Here is a 12666-nt window from a genome sequence, read left to right on the forward strand (position 1 = left end):
AGTTCATTCGTGTCTTTTTTTTTTATATTCCACATATAGGTGATATCATATGAAAAGAAAAAAGATACAGGACCGATCCAGGACCAATGAGCATTCTAAGCATCTATACTATGGTCTATAAATACTAACTTCCACTTCAAAAAGAGCCCAGGCTCCTTAGAAATAATAGCCAATTACAGGTCAAGAACAGAAAATGTGTAAGTTGCTTCTGGAACATATTAAATTGGAAAGCAAGGGAACTATCAAAGATTATTAAGGGTATGTCAAAAGGACTCAAGAGCCAACCTGAACAGAATCATTGACCAAAAACTTCCTACTTAACACAGCATCTCGTCTTTCAGGTATCTGTTAAGAAGAAATTACTCCATTTCTTACTCAATAGCTGTAATTTAGCTCAATAGCTCAGCCAAGTAAGCTACTAAATGATTTAGACTACAAGGACACATTATATGTACTATATGAATCCTTCCCTACATAGAAAGGAACGAAACAGTATCCTGAATTAACAAGATGATAAGTAATCTCTCCTAGGACCACAGAATCTAATTCTTCTCCCTTATTACCAAATACACACACAGAACACAAAAACAAAAGTCCTAATTAAAACGAAATCATACTGAGAAAACACTGGGTATCCCAGGATTCAGGGAATGTTTATGTGAACTGAAAATTCAAATATGAAGATAATTCTTGCTTTCAAGGTGTTCACAATCCTGTGGGATAACAAACATAATAAGACAGTAGGATAAGATGTAGAAATATACTTCCATGGGGATGCAAAAGACAGAAATGGATTCTGATCTGGGCACTCAAGGCAGGCTTTGTGGAACACTCAGTTTTTAATGGCTGCACCAGCTGGACTATGAGTTACTAAAACAGAAGGGGAACCAAAGCAACAACTTCTCTTTTCAATAAACTTAGATAATTTCATAAATTAAACAGAGGACAGAAACAAGATGCTGTAATAAAGACTTAGGTAGTAACAGATCCACACAAGTCTATAAAAAAGGGACAGGACAGGGATTAATACCCACACTGCAAACAGTACTAAAACTTTTAAAAACTTATTTTCTAGTTAAACATTACATTAGTACCACTAAGTCTAGTAACGAGGCCTTGATTTTCACAGACTTAACAATTTAAGAAAACTCAAAGAATCAAGTTTCAATTAAAAGCTACTTCATCATGTTAAAAACTATTTTAAACAAATGATTAAGGCTCCAACTCATTTAATCTCAATTTAAATACAAGATTCTAGGCAGAGTATATTGTACTATGGCACAGTCATATATGGAAAAAATAATCTGACTTGAGTCCTAGTGGGGAAAAAAAACTCCACCAAATTTAGAGATTTAACATTAAAGTGAACATAAAAGAGTTCATCTAAATAATTATGTATACAGATAAGCAGACCTCCAAAATTTATCTGTAAATTATCTTTTTGCTGCCTCAAAACAGCAGAGTGTAATATGGTGTTGGGGGTGGAAGGACAAACTTACCAAATGAAGTTTATCCCAAGAACTTTTTCTACTAGAAGGGTTTCACAAGAAAATCTGCAGAGAAAAAAAAAAAAAAAAGTAGTTTTACAATGACAAATATCCTAAGTATCAAGTCATTTAGATCTCCCCACAAGATTTTTCTCTACAAGTTGGAATGCCATGACAGTACATTGTTTTAAACTGTTGCACTACGAACTATTTAGTCAACAACAGATTTTTTAGTGTTTAGTTGTGCAAAATGGGCTTGGTCAGGCCTCAGTATGTCTTTAGAAACTGCAGAACTGTACAGACAGAATTTTCCAAGAAATTATCAATACTCATATTTAAGGGTTTTTCTCTACCCCCATTTAAGGATTTTTCTCTAGCATTATTTCTGATGGCTTCTCAGGTAAACTTATGCCACTAAAGGAACAAGTATTATCAAAAAACTAAGATCACAGGAGATCTAGGCTTGGACAAAGGATTCTTGTCACTAGACAACAATCTGACCTTCAGAAATTTAAAAAAAAAAAAAAACCTTATCAACCCAATTCCTCTGCAACGATTTCTCTCAGTATTTGCAGACAACTCATCCTTTTGAGCTGTTTACATGCCATGAAGTCACATATATGAACAAGACTGTATAAAATATCAAAATCCTAAAATAAGGAGTCCATCCATATAGTATGTTATTCCCATAACCTCCAGAAACACTTTTTACCATAAGAGGGGAGGCTAAATATGCAATATTAAAGTGTTTTAACCATTTTACAAGAAGTATTTTTGTCTCTCAGTGACTTTTAATTTAAATTGTGTAACTCAGGCCATACTAACCATATGCTATATTGGAAAGGAAATAAGCTATTCATAATGTGCAATTTCAGATATAAATCATATTACTATCAAGATTTGACCCTGACTGGTAAGTAAACTAAGGTATAACACAGTACAACAGAAAAGTTCAGGGGTTTGTAAATCTGTAGGACCTTTTCTCGATAGTAATTTTTGCTAAGTATCTGAACACTGAAATACATGTTACAATTTTTTTGTTTTATTTTTCTTTTATTTTAGTAAGGTTATCAGTTTTAAAAATTGTATCTGTAAGTATATTATATATCATCTATGAATTTTACATAGGATAATAAGAAAACATTTGTTAAAAAGAACAGATGCTGGGTCTCTTTGTTCTTATCTATTTAAAAAAAAAAGAACCAGATAAAATAGCATATATGAAGGCACATTGCACTTAAGTATTAAATGCAAAAAACTGATGAGACATAGTTCATTGTAAGCCAAGATGTGTTAGAGTACTACAAGGTTAACTGTCCAATGACACGCAAGAGCTCAAAGTTCAGGGGAGAGATAACCCAGGGAGTTGTCACAGGCAGTGGAGAACTTCAAGTGGGTCTTAGAGATTAGGTAGAATTTAAATAAAGAGGGAATGGAAGCCAAGATAGGATGGCTATTAATACCACAGTGGGAAGAAAGCATGATATTTTTGAGAAACAGAGAACAGGTCAGAGTATCAGTAGTCTTCAGGAAGACAAAACTAGAAAGAAAGGACACAACTGTGGGCCTTAAATGCCAGGCTAGGGAGTCTGTATTTCATTCAACAGCACGAAACCGAAAGTTTTATTAGCAGGGGGAAAACACGAAAGTGGTACTAAATAGTAGAAAGCAAGGAGGATGGTCTGGAAGGGGAGAGTCACCTAGGATGTTTCTCGACCAGTAGTTCAGGTATGAATTGCTAAGGGCCCAGTATCTCAAGGATAGTAAAAATGCAGAGGAAGACACCAAAGTGAGTTGAAAGCATTAATTGCCTGAGCTTGGTAATTGATTAGGAATGGGGGAAAAAAAAAAAAGAGGCAGAGCAAGGTGTCAAAGATAACTGCAAAATTTTAAGGCCTGTATTAAGTAGGAAAAAGATGGTTAAGAAGTTAGACGTTAAGAAACAAAGGGTAAGGGGGGAGGGAGGGTATAGCTCAAGTGATAGAGTGTATATGCTTAGCATATACAAGGTCCTGGGTTCAATCCCCAGTACCTCCTCTAAAAATAAATAAGTAAACCTAACTACCTTCCTCACTAAAAAAATTTTTTTTTAATTTAAAAAGAAACAAAGGGTAGAAAAATCAGCTATGATACACTGACTTTAAAGGTGGCTTCTGAAGTGGATGTATATCCAGCCAGTAACTAGGGGTAAAACAGGATTAAATTCAAAAAGACAAGTCAAGTCTAAGGGTAAGAATGAATTGACTGCACTAGATTTACTTCAAGGAAATCACTGTTATCTACTACAAGAAGCATCTGACATGTTTGAGAAATTATTTAATTTATTCTGTCAAAGATGAGAAGTCCATTAATACAGCAGTGTTTGTGTAAAAGTTTCCATAGGAGTAAAGTTCCAGGACATGAAACAAACAATAGGAAGACTCACCAAAAAGACTGAGGCGGGTCTACTTCAATGGCGGCAATGACTCCTCTTACCAATAACCACAACCAAATATCTACTTGGTTGGAAACAAGTATGTCATTGTGAAATATTGCCAACAAAATATTTGAAAAACTGCCCATGCTTCTTAGGACTATTTGCTAGATAAAGGCCATGTGGAGGTGAATCTGAAGGAAGCTCTCTAGTACCACAAGCTACCTTCTCAAGAAACCAGAAGGTACCTTGTGTTACCAGTCATATATACCTCAAGAGTAGGAACAGTTCGGGTGACCTTGAACAGTCATATAACTCAAGAGGTAGAATGTAAAGTGGTTATGTTAAATCCAAGCAATTACTTAAAGTGTCTAACAAGAGATTCTTAAACACATTAAACCACTAATGAGCAGCTAGCCAGGGCAGTGAGGTGGGGCAAGGGTTAACTATGGTCACCCCTAAGTTCCATGGTGGGGGTTGTTGAAAGAAAAAAATCTTTCTGAAGTTACCTGAAATAAGAGATAAAATTTTTACAATCATGTATTATAATATGCACAGAATTTTATCTATTTTAAGAGAAAACCCTAAAAAGAAAAAGAACATACTTGATTATTAAATATTATAATACTGGATATTACTGTGCAGTTGCATTTTGGAGAGGGGAACCTAACAAAGCACAGTCTCCTTCTGTAAGAGAATGAGGTAGTGAGGTACTGATTAAGAGGAAGACCATGGAGGCCCCGAGAAGGCTAATAAGGAATGGACCCTGGCATGGAATAGCTTGCTTTCAACTGTATGCCACTACTGTATCAGTTGCAACATGGGCAAAGAGGCAAAGGGGCACACCAGTCTGACCCATTTATATAATAAAAGAATCCAAACTACCAAAACTAGACCAAACCAAATTCACAAGGGAAAACTTAGAGACTCAAGTCCAGTCCTCCTAAAATGTGTGTGTGTTTACTGGGGAAGGGACAGGGGTGGAAGAGGATGCTAAAGTGTACCCTGGTCAAAAAAGTGCTGCTTTAACTTCAAAAGAAAAATGAAGTATTTCTTACAAAGTCCTGTCTCACTTTCAAATGCCCGATAATTACGGGTTCAAAACTTTTTAAGAAGGCAACATTGAACAACAGAATACTTTCACAGTATGTCAAAGAAATGACTTTTCTTGCGCATGCATTGCATATAAAGAAACACTGACAGCAAAACTTGAGTGTGGAGACAATATAAAGTAATTCAGAGATATTAAAATTTAAGTGAATTTACAACTGCCACTACTTTGGACAAGTTTTTCAGCTTCTTAAGTATTTCCTCATTTATGCCTATTAACTTTTTGGATATCTGATGGATGATATGATCTTCCCAAACTAGGATTCTATGGCATGCTTGGTAGATTAATTCCATGGTGATGAGATGATTTAATCACTAGTGTTACCCAAAATCCAAGCATTTATCAGTTCAGTAAAACTAGTGTGGTTTGGACTTACTCCCTGAACAAGAACGCAAATCTCAGGTTTTCTAAAACGTTTGTTGCTGAAGTCAACTATAAAAGAAAAAAGAAACTGAAAGACAGTTCAAAAAGCATGACTGCATTCACCTGTTGTGGTAAGTTCCCTGTGGTGAGGATCATTTTTTGACAAACACCTGGGGGTGACAGGCACTACTCTGGGCACTGGGAATGCAGCAGTTCCTACCCTTACAGAGCTGCAATTCCAGTGTCAACTGCAATATTCTTACAGGGCTGAATGCCCTCAGTTGGACTTTTTCCCCTACTTATTCGGACCATGTTTTGAAAAAAAAAAAAAAAGAAAAAGAAACAGTAAATACAAAATTAAGTCAATGTACCTGGCTCAGTGAGATCACCAACAAGACTTAAAAAAATTTTTTTTTAATTTTAAAGATGTCACATGTCTTTTCTATCTCTTTTGGAAACACTAAAGTAAGGTCTATGCATTTTCAGGCATCTAGACACAAATTCATGATCGGTGTGCTGCATTCCTCTGCCAGCTGCAGGGCACAGATAAGCAGCTAAAATATTATCATTTCCTAAGCAAAAAACAACCACCTTCTTGAAAAACAAATCCAGTATAGTTGTCAGAAATGGTCAGATCACACTTCTGTATCAAAGAGCCTTATACTGCTAATAAGTCTCTTGAACCAGCAACACTTACAATATTCACTATGACAAGTATAAGTTCTGTTTCAACAGATAATGAACACAGATCAGTCTTGTGTAATTCTGTGACTACATTAGTGGTACAGAGTGTGGTTCACTATCTCGCTAAGAGATTTACTTTTTTTTTTTTTAATGTGGGTAAATTCTTAATATATTCCTCATAGGAGGCTCTGCAACAGACAGAATTTTAAACAGTAAGTTCATGATCAATACTTAAGATCATGTCTTAATTTAAGTGGCTGAAATACTGACAGCTGCTTTTCCAAATGTTACCCAAAAATGTGAAAAGTCAAAAGCAAAGAAACTGTGCTCTAGCAATTTTAGATATTAAGATCTGACCACACTTCAGATGCACTTTATTGCTTTTCACATCGCAAGTGGACAAAAGGAAGCCCTGATCATGTTCTCAGAAAAGATCAAATGATCAAACCAACTTTAAAAAAAAAAGTACAAACAAATTTGCTAATCACTTATTTTACAAGTGTTTCCCTTTTAAACTTAATCCTTATACAAAGGGTAGAAAGGTGGCGGAAGCATAAATAAAATCATACATGATGTCTTGGTGAAGACATTTTTCTGGTGATGATCAGACAAGATTAAAACCAAAGATAATAAATCTGCTAAAAGGGGTAAAAATTAATTTCAAGAAGGTTTTTTTTTAAGGTTCTGACTTGCTCTTTATCATCACTTCTATACAGAAAACATTCACTTCATACTACTAACTCAGATTAAATCATCAATAGGATTATACGGAATTTGAGTAATCTGTAATATTATTTTCCGACTACATATTCTCCATGAAAAGTTATAGAGCAAGCATCATTTTACTACTGAAATTAAGAATTTTAAATCTTGTTTTATAAGGCAGCATTCAGGTTCACCACGGTAAATGAAGAAATGTTCCCTATCTCCTAAGAAAAAAACTTTGTAATTTAACAGAAAATAAAATATTTAAGTCTTGGTTATTAGGGAAAAAATAGAAAATCCAGGCATTGAAATCACTAGAATTAACTAAAAACCAAGCAAGATCATTTTATGTAAGTGCCAGAAGTAGCTCAATATTTGTAATTGCTTTGGAGGGGGGTAGGGTATAGCTCAGTGGTAGACTGCAGGCCTAGCACGCAGGAGGTCCTGGGTTCAATCCCCAGTACCTCCACCAAAAGTAATAAACAGATAAACCTAATTACTTCCGCACCCCGCCAAAAAATTTTTGCTGTAAAAAAGGTAAGACCAGCTCCAATACTGGAAAATCTTTCCTGACTTTTGTTTCTCTATTAATAAATACTCTGACTAGTTCCAAGGTCTACACTTGGGAAATTAAGAGAAAGCAAATTCCTACACAATTAACATCCTGCCACTTACTCTCAGTCAACCTCTGGTGAAGAGCAAAGAAGTGGTTTGTTTCCCCCTGCACCTCTTCTTTCTCCCTTTCTTTGTTCCAAATCAGAGTTCTCACGGGCAATGTATAGGTCAAATGTTCTATTTTTTAAAAAAGAAAAGATGTGCCCTCCAGAAATTCATACCTCCTCATGGAAACTTAGATTTTCCTAATTATAATCTTGTAATGACTCCTGCCCCTCTTATCAAATGATTATCTCTTAACATGGGATTGCAGGCTCCGTCCCTGCCTCCTACTGTTCAAAGAACAAAATTTCAACTGCATTTGCTTGGACAAAACACCTAAATGACCAACCCCTATGAAGATGAGCAGTTTTACAATAGGTTCTCAGAAAATTATTTAATAAGGCTTAAATTATGAGCTCCTATTTCTTATGTACACAACAGAAAAACTACTGAGTGAGATAGGTAGCAAAGACCAAAAATGTGATTTTTTTAAATAAAGGCAACTAAAAAATTATGCAAAATCCAACATACTAATGTCATTTTATAGTCTGCAAATTTACAATTCTTATTCCAATATGCTATGCTTCTGGACCTGGCCCTAAACGTATTTCCCTCCACTCAGTCTTATGAAGTTTAACAGGCATCAAAAATGGACAAAGACCAGAAAGCTGAATAAAAATGCAAATCCATTCTTTAAGCATACAATTTAACAATGAAGAGAAGAAACAGATTTTAATTTTTAACTGCTGTCATCTCAATTAGAAACAGTCCAACTCTAGCTAGCCAATAGGTACATTCAGAGAAGAGAGAAAAATTTAAATAGTAGAGGCTGTATGTGCAACAAGAAGAATCCACTCTTCCAAAGGCCTAGTTAAAATTTATATTCTGGCAATTAGGTAGGGGGCTACTCAGTTTTGAAAACAATGAAAACCCAAATAAACTCCAATAACCACACACACAATATGGGCTTTTTTAAAATGGTAAGCTCAGATACCTGTTCTTTAGAAGCAGTTCTGCTCAATTATTAAATAGCCAAAAGACTAGAAATTGTCTTGACCAGAACACCATCTTAATCCTTTTAAGACCACACAATTCAACAGATCCCCAGAAAAATACCCACCTTTTTAAACTGGTAATATTACTATCTCATGTAAACAGAGGGAAATATGTAACTGCCATCCAAATATATACAGAAAGAAAAAACTTTTTCAGCTAAAGTTAAAAAGCAGAATTCATCAATATGTTTTAAGGAGGGCAAAAGTCTTAAGCTAGTAAGAAATAAAACTATTAAGAAATAAAACTATTAAGTAAAAAGGGTTTCTCCTTTGTGTTAAAATAACTGCACCTAAAATAACCACTGAGAAAAAACTCAGTCAAGTCATGGGTTCACATTAAAGACAAAAAACAGGCCCTGTATTTTTTAAATTCTTAAACTACCATTTTGCTTAACTCGTTAATCCAGAAAAGGAAAGGGATGGTGTTTTTTTAATGCACTCTAGCTAAATTACCTATATTCATACTAAACACATTAAAATGTAGGTAAAATATTATATAAAACAAGATGAAAATTTCTCAGACATACAGTCTATTATCAACCTATTCTACACACATTGAGTATTCTGGTATATGGTTTATACATCAAAAAACTTAAGTACTATTCATTTCAGCATGAAAAACAATCTACACAGAGGTAATTGGAATTCTCAAGTTTCCAATATGCATGTGAACATAACTATTACAAATCACACCTTCATTCATGTTTCTTGCATTTTCCAACATGAAAATAGTTTTGTCAAAGAAATTAATGTCTAAAGAGGTGGAAGGAGTAACGCATTTATTCAAGTAAGCATCAGGCCTATGAATGGACAAAACATTCTGTACTACTGTTTCTAGTCAGGACACACATATGCTAAAATGCAAAGAAAAATAAGGGCCTTGGGAAGAGCTTACACTTTTCTATTGATTTATATATTCAACACTAAACCTAAACCTATATTCTACAGCACATAGTTATTTTTTCAAGCATTTCCTTGGTATGGTATACATACCATTGGTGATATCTGAGATGACCAAATACCTTTTTAAAAAACTATATAATATATGCTAATGAACACTGGAAAAAAACATTCTGCATTTAATTGACTCTGAGATGCCAACAAACTCAAGGAACAACATTAAATTGATATACCATTAAGAAAATAAACTTGATTTTAATGCAATCCCATTTGGTATACAGACACTGCAAAAAATCAAGTAAGTACTTAAATATTAACGAGAGGTTTAGGTGATACTGCACTATATGCTAATACAAACCCATCATAATAGAAAATGTAATGTAACTAGAGAGTAGGAAGGATCTATATAATTGTCTTTCCTCAGGCTACTTTATTCTCTCATTTTCCTTCATCAGATCTATTTTTCTAAGCCATTAAAAGTCTGAAAGCATTCATAAGCAGGCCTGAGCAGGGCCACATGCAACAATATCCAGTCCTTCCCCACACAAAAGATAAGCCCCTCTCAAGGTTTCTGCTACTGCACGTGAGGACTCCCACAAGCTTCCCCAATCCCGGCTGCTATTGCTGGCACAGTACTATTGCACCACATCACCTCTGGACTGTCAATGTAGCACCTCCAACTCTACACATTCTAAACAGAATCCATCACTGGCTTCCCTTCCCTCCCCTCACCGTGTCTTCTTAGTATTCCACTGAGAATCTTGGTCAGCGTAGGTCTTCAAGGCTAGAGGTCATTTGACTATTTCCAATAACAAAATCTGACACCATTTCCCCACTGCTTTGTTTGAAATGCTCAATTTCCATCTTTCCACTCCATGCCACCAATACCACCACCACTGATCTAGAAAACTGGTTCTCAAACATCTGCTGAATTAAATTTACTTAGACCTTACTACCTAAGAAACAAGAAAAACAGTTACAACTGAACTTACAACAAAACTGATTCTGGTCAATTCCCCTTTTATCACCACCTGGCATATCCCATCCTGTCAACAGATGTTTCAATAAAAAGTTCCTCCTCAAAAAAAGATAAGCCCTATGACATACATATCCAGAATTAACAACTTGTGGCTTCTTTAAAATTTTTCACACATGAACTTCTGCCACTGCTACTACCTTTGCCCCATTCACTCATACCACTTTATCCATCTGGATGAACCCAACATATCCTTCAGTCCTTTACTTGAAAACGGTACCTTCACTGCGAAAGCTTTCCCTGCAGAGTTCACTGTGTGCTTTTGATACAGCTCCATTTTATAACACTCATTACATATTATTTACATTTCTATCTGTCCTGCTATATATATTATGATTACCTAGCTAGATCATTTACCTACTCAATATCTGAAACCAAGGGCCTTACATTATCTGTTAACAAGAGGCATTACAATATAGCTTATTAGGTAAGAGCAAAGGTTCTGGACACAGACTGTTTTTATAGTTGTGAATTTTGGCTCCAAACTTACTTGTATCACTTTAGGAAGTTCACTCAGTTTCCTCATCGGTAAAATGGAGATAACATTAGTAGTTTCTAATCAACGTTCAATGAATACTAATTATGACGAGGATGAGACATGCTCAATAACTACTTTCTGGATTAAAAAAAGAAACATAATTTAGGTAAATACAGAAAATTAACCACAGCCTTCTATTACCTACCCATTTAATAAATGTTTCAACCACACCAATGTCCATCTAAAACCTCTATATTCTAGCTCTTACCATAAATCCAACATTTCCGTCTGCCTTTCTTCATATAAAATAAACCCTTGGGATTGAAAGATGTAGAAGTTTCCATTATTCATTATGGACTTTCAAAGTCCAAAATTTGAAAACTAGTGTGTGATTCTGCTGAGGCAAAAATTTTAGTCATAGGCATTTGGAGGCTAAGAAGAAATTACTTAACTGAGAGAGCCAAGCAATATTAACTAACCATTATTCTCCACATGTTCTCAGTTAACTCTCAGGATACTATCATGTACTTGTCAAGATCCAGTGCATACCTCTCAACAAGTCCTCCCAAAAATGAGGACCTTCCCTCTTAATAATAAGGTCTGCCCCGAATGAAAATCTTATTCTTCCCCTCTAGGACATTCTATGTTCATTCCAAATTCCTTACCACTCTTTATGTTATTTCCTATATCCAGACTGGTCCTTTCTCTACCAACGAGAACCCCAGAGCTCTTCCAATATTCCAAGCATTTATTCTTCTAACAAAGTCTGCCTCTCTGCCTTCCAACTCTCTAGCCCTCTCCCTCTCCCTCACTCTCTCAAACACACACAGGCAAGTTTCCTCAAGGGCTACTCAAAGTGTTTTGATCAATCAATGAAATCTTTCCCCTTCGAGGTGTTTTTTCCTTTTGAGGTATAGTTGATTTACAGCATTATTTAAGTTTCAGGCGTACAAATTCAGGTGTACAACATAGTGATTCACAATTTTTAAAGGTTATTCTCCATTTATTGTTACTATAAAACATTGGCTATATTCACTGTGCTGAACAATACATCTTTGTGGCTTATTTATTTTATACATAATAGTTTATACCTTTCATCCCCTACCCCTATCTTGCCCCTCTCCCCACTGTCACTAGAGTGCTCTCTATATCTGAGTCTTTTTGTTATATTCACTAGTTTATTTTTTAGATTCCACATATAAGTGATATCATGCAGTATTTTGTATTATTTCACGAAGCATAATATTTTCCATGTCTATCCATGTTGTTGCAAATGGCAACATTTCGTTCTGTTTTATGGCTGAGTAGTATTTTTATAGCTGAGTAGTATGTTCTTTATCTATTCATCTCTTGATGGACACTTGGGTTGCTGCTGTAAATAATGCTGCCATGAACACTGGGGTGCATATATATTTTCAAATTAATATTTTCATTTTCTCCAGATACATACTCAGGCTTATGAGTTAGAAATCCTAAAAGTTTTTCCCATAAGCAATTAAAAATAACTATTGAGGGAGGGTATAGCTCAACTGGTAGAGTGCATGCTTAGCATAACCCAGCTCCTGGGTTCAATCCCCAATACCTCCATTAAGTAAATAATAAGTACACCTAATTACCAACCCCCTCAAAAAAATATATAAAACAATAATAGTATAGGTGATAATTCTCATTACAATCACAGGAAAATTGCAGTGCTTTCTACTTTCCTGTTCCAGCATTACACCAAAAATAGATAATACATGACCCTACAGTAAACCATAGTTTCATCTAATATTCA

General features: G+C 35.1%; 1 protein-coding gene across 13 annotated transcripts in view; it reads right to left on the minus strand.

Annotated features, from left to right (window-relative positions):
* Positions 1-12666, minus strand: part of MTMR3 (myotubularin related protein 3) — a 113473-nt gene that overhangs the window by 52484 nt on the left and 48323 nt on the right. For 10 of the 13 annotated variants that reach the window (XM_064481095.1, XM_064481091.1, XM_064481096.1 and 7 more), the window contains exon 2: positions 1500-1553. The exons of 2 other annotated variants lie outside the window; for them this stretch is intronic. The gene's annotated coding sequence lies outside the window, so the exon portion shown is untranslated. Of the gene's footprint in view, positions 1-1499; positions 1554-10901; positions 10919-12666 lie in introns of those variants that run through there. One more of the 13 variants, XM_064481089.1, reaches the window with a different exon arrangement.

The sequence above is a fragment of the Camelus dromedarius genome, chromosome 31 (assembly GCF_036321535.1).
Source record: "Camelus dromedarius isolate mCamDro1 chromosome 31, mCamDro1.pat, whole genome shotgun sequence".
NCBI classification, from domain to species: domain Eukaryota; kingdom Metazoa; phylum Chordata; class Mammalia; order Artiodactyla; family Camelidae; genus Camelus; species Camelus dromedarius.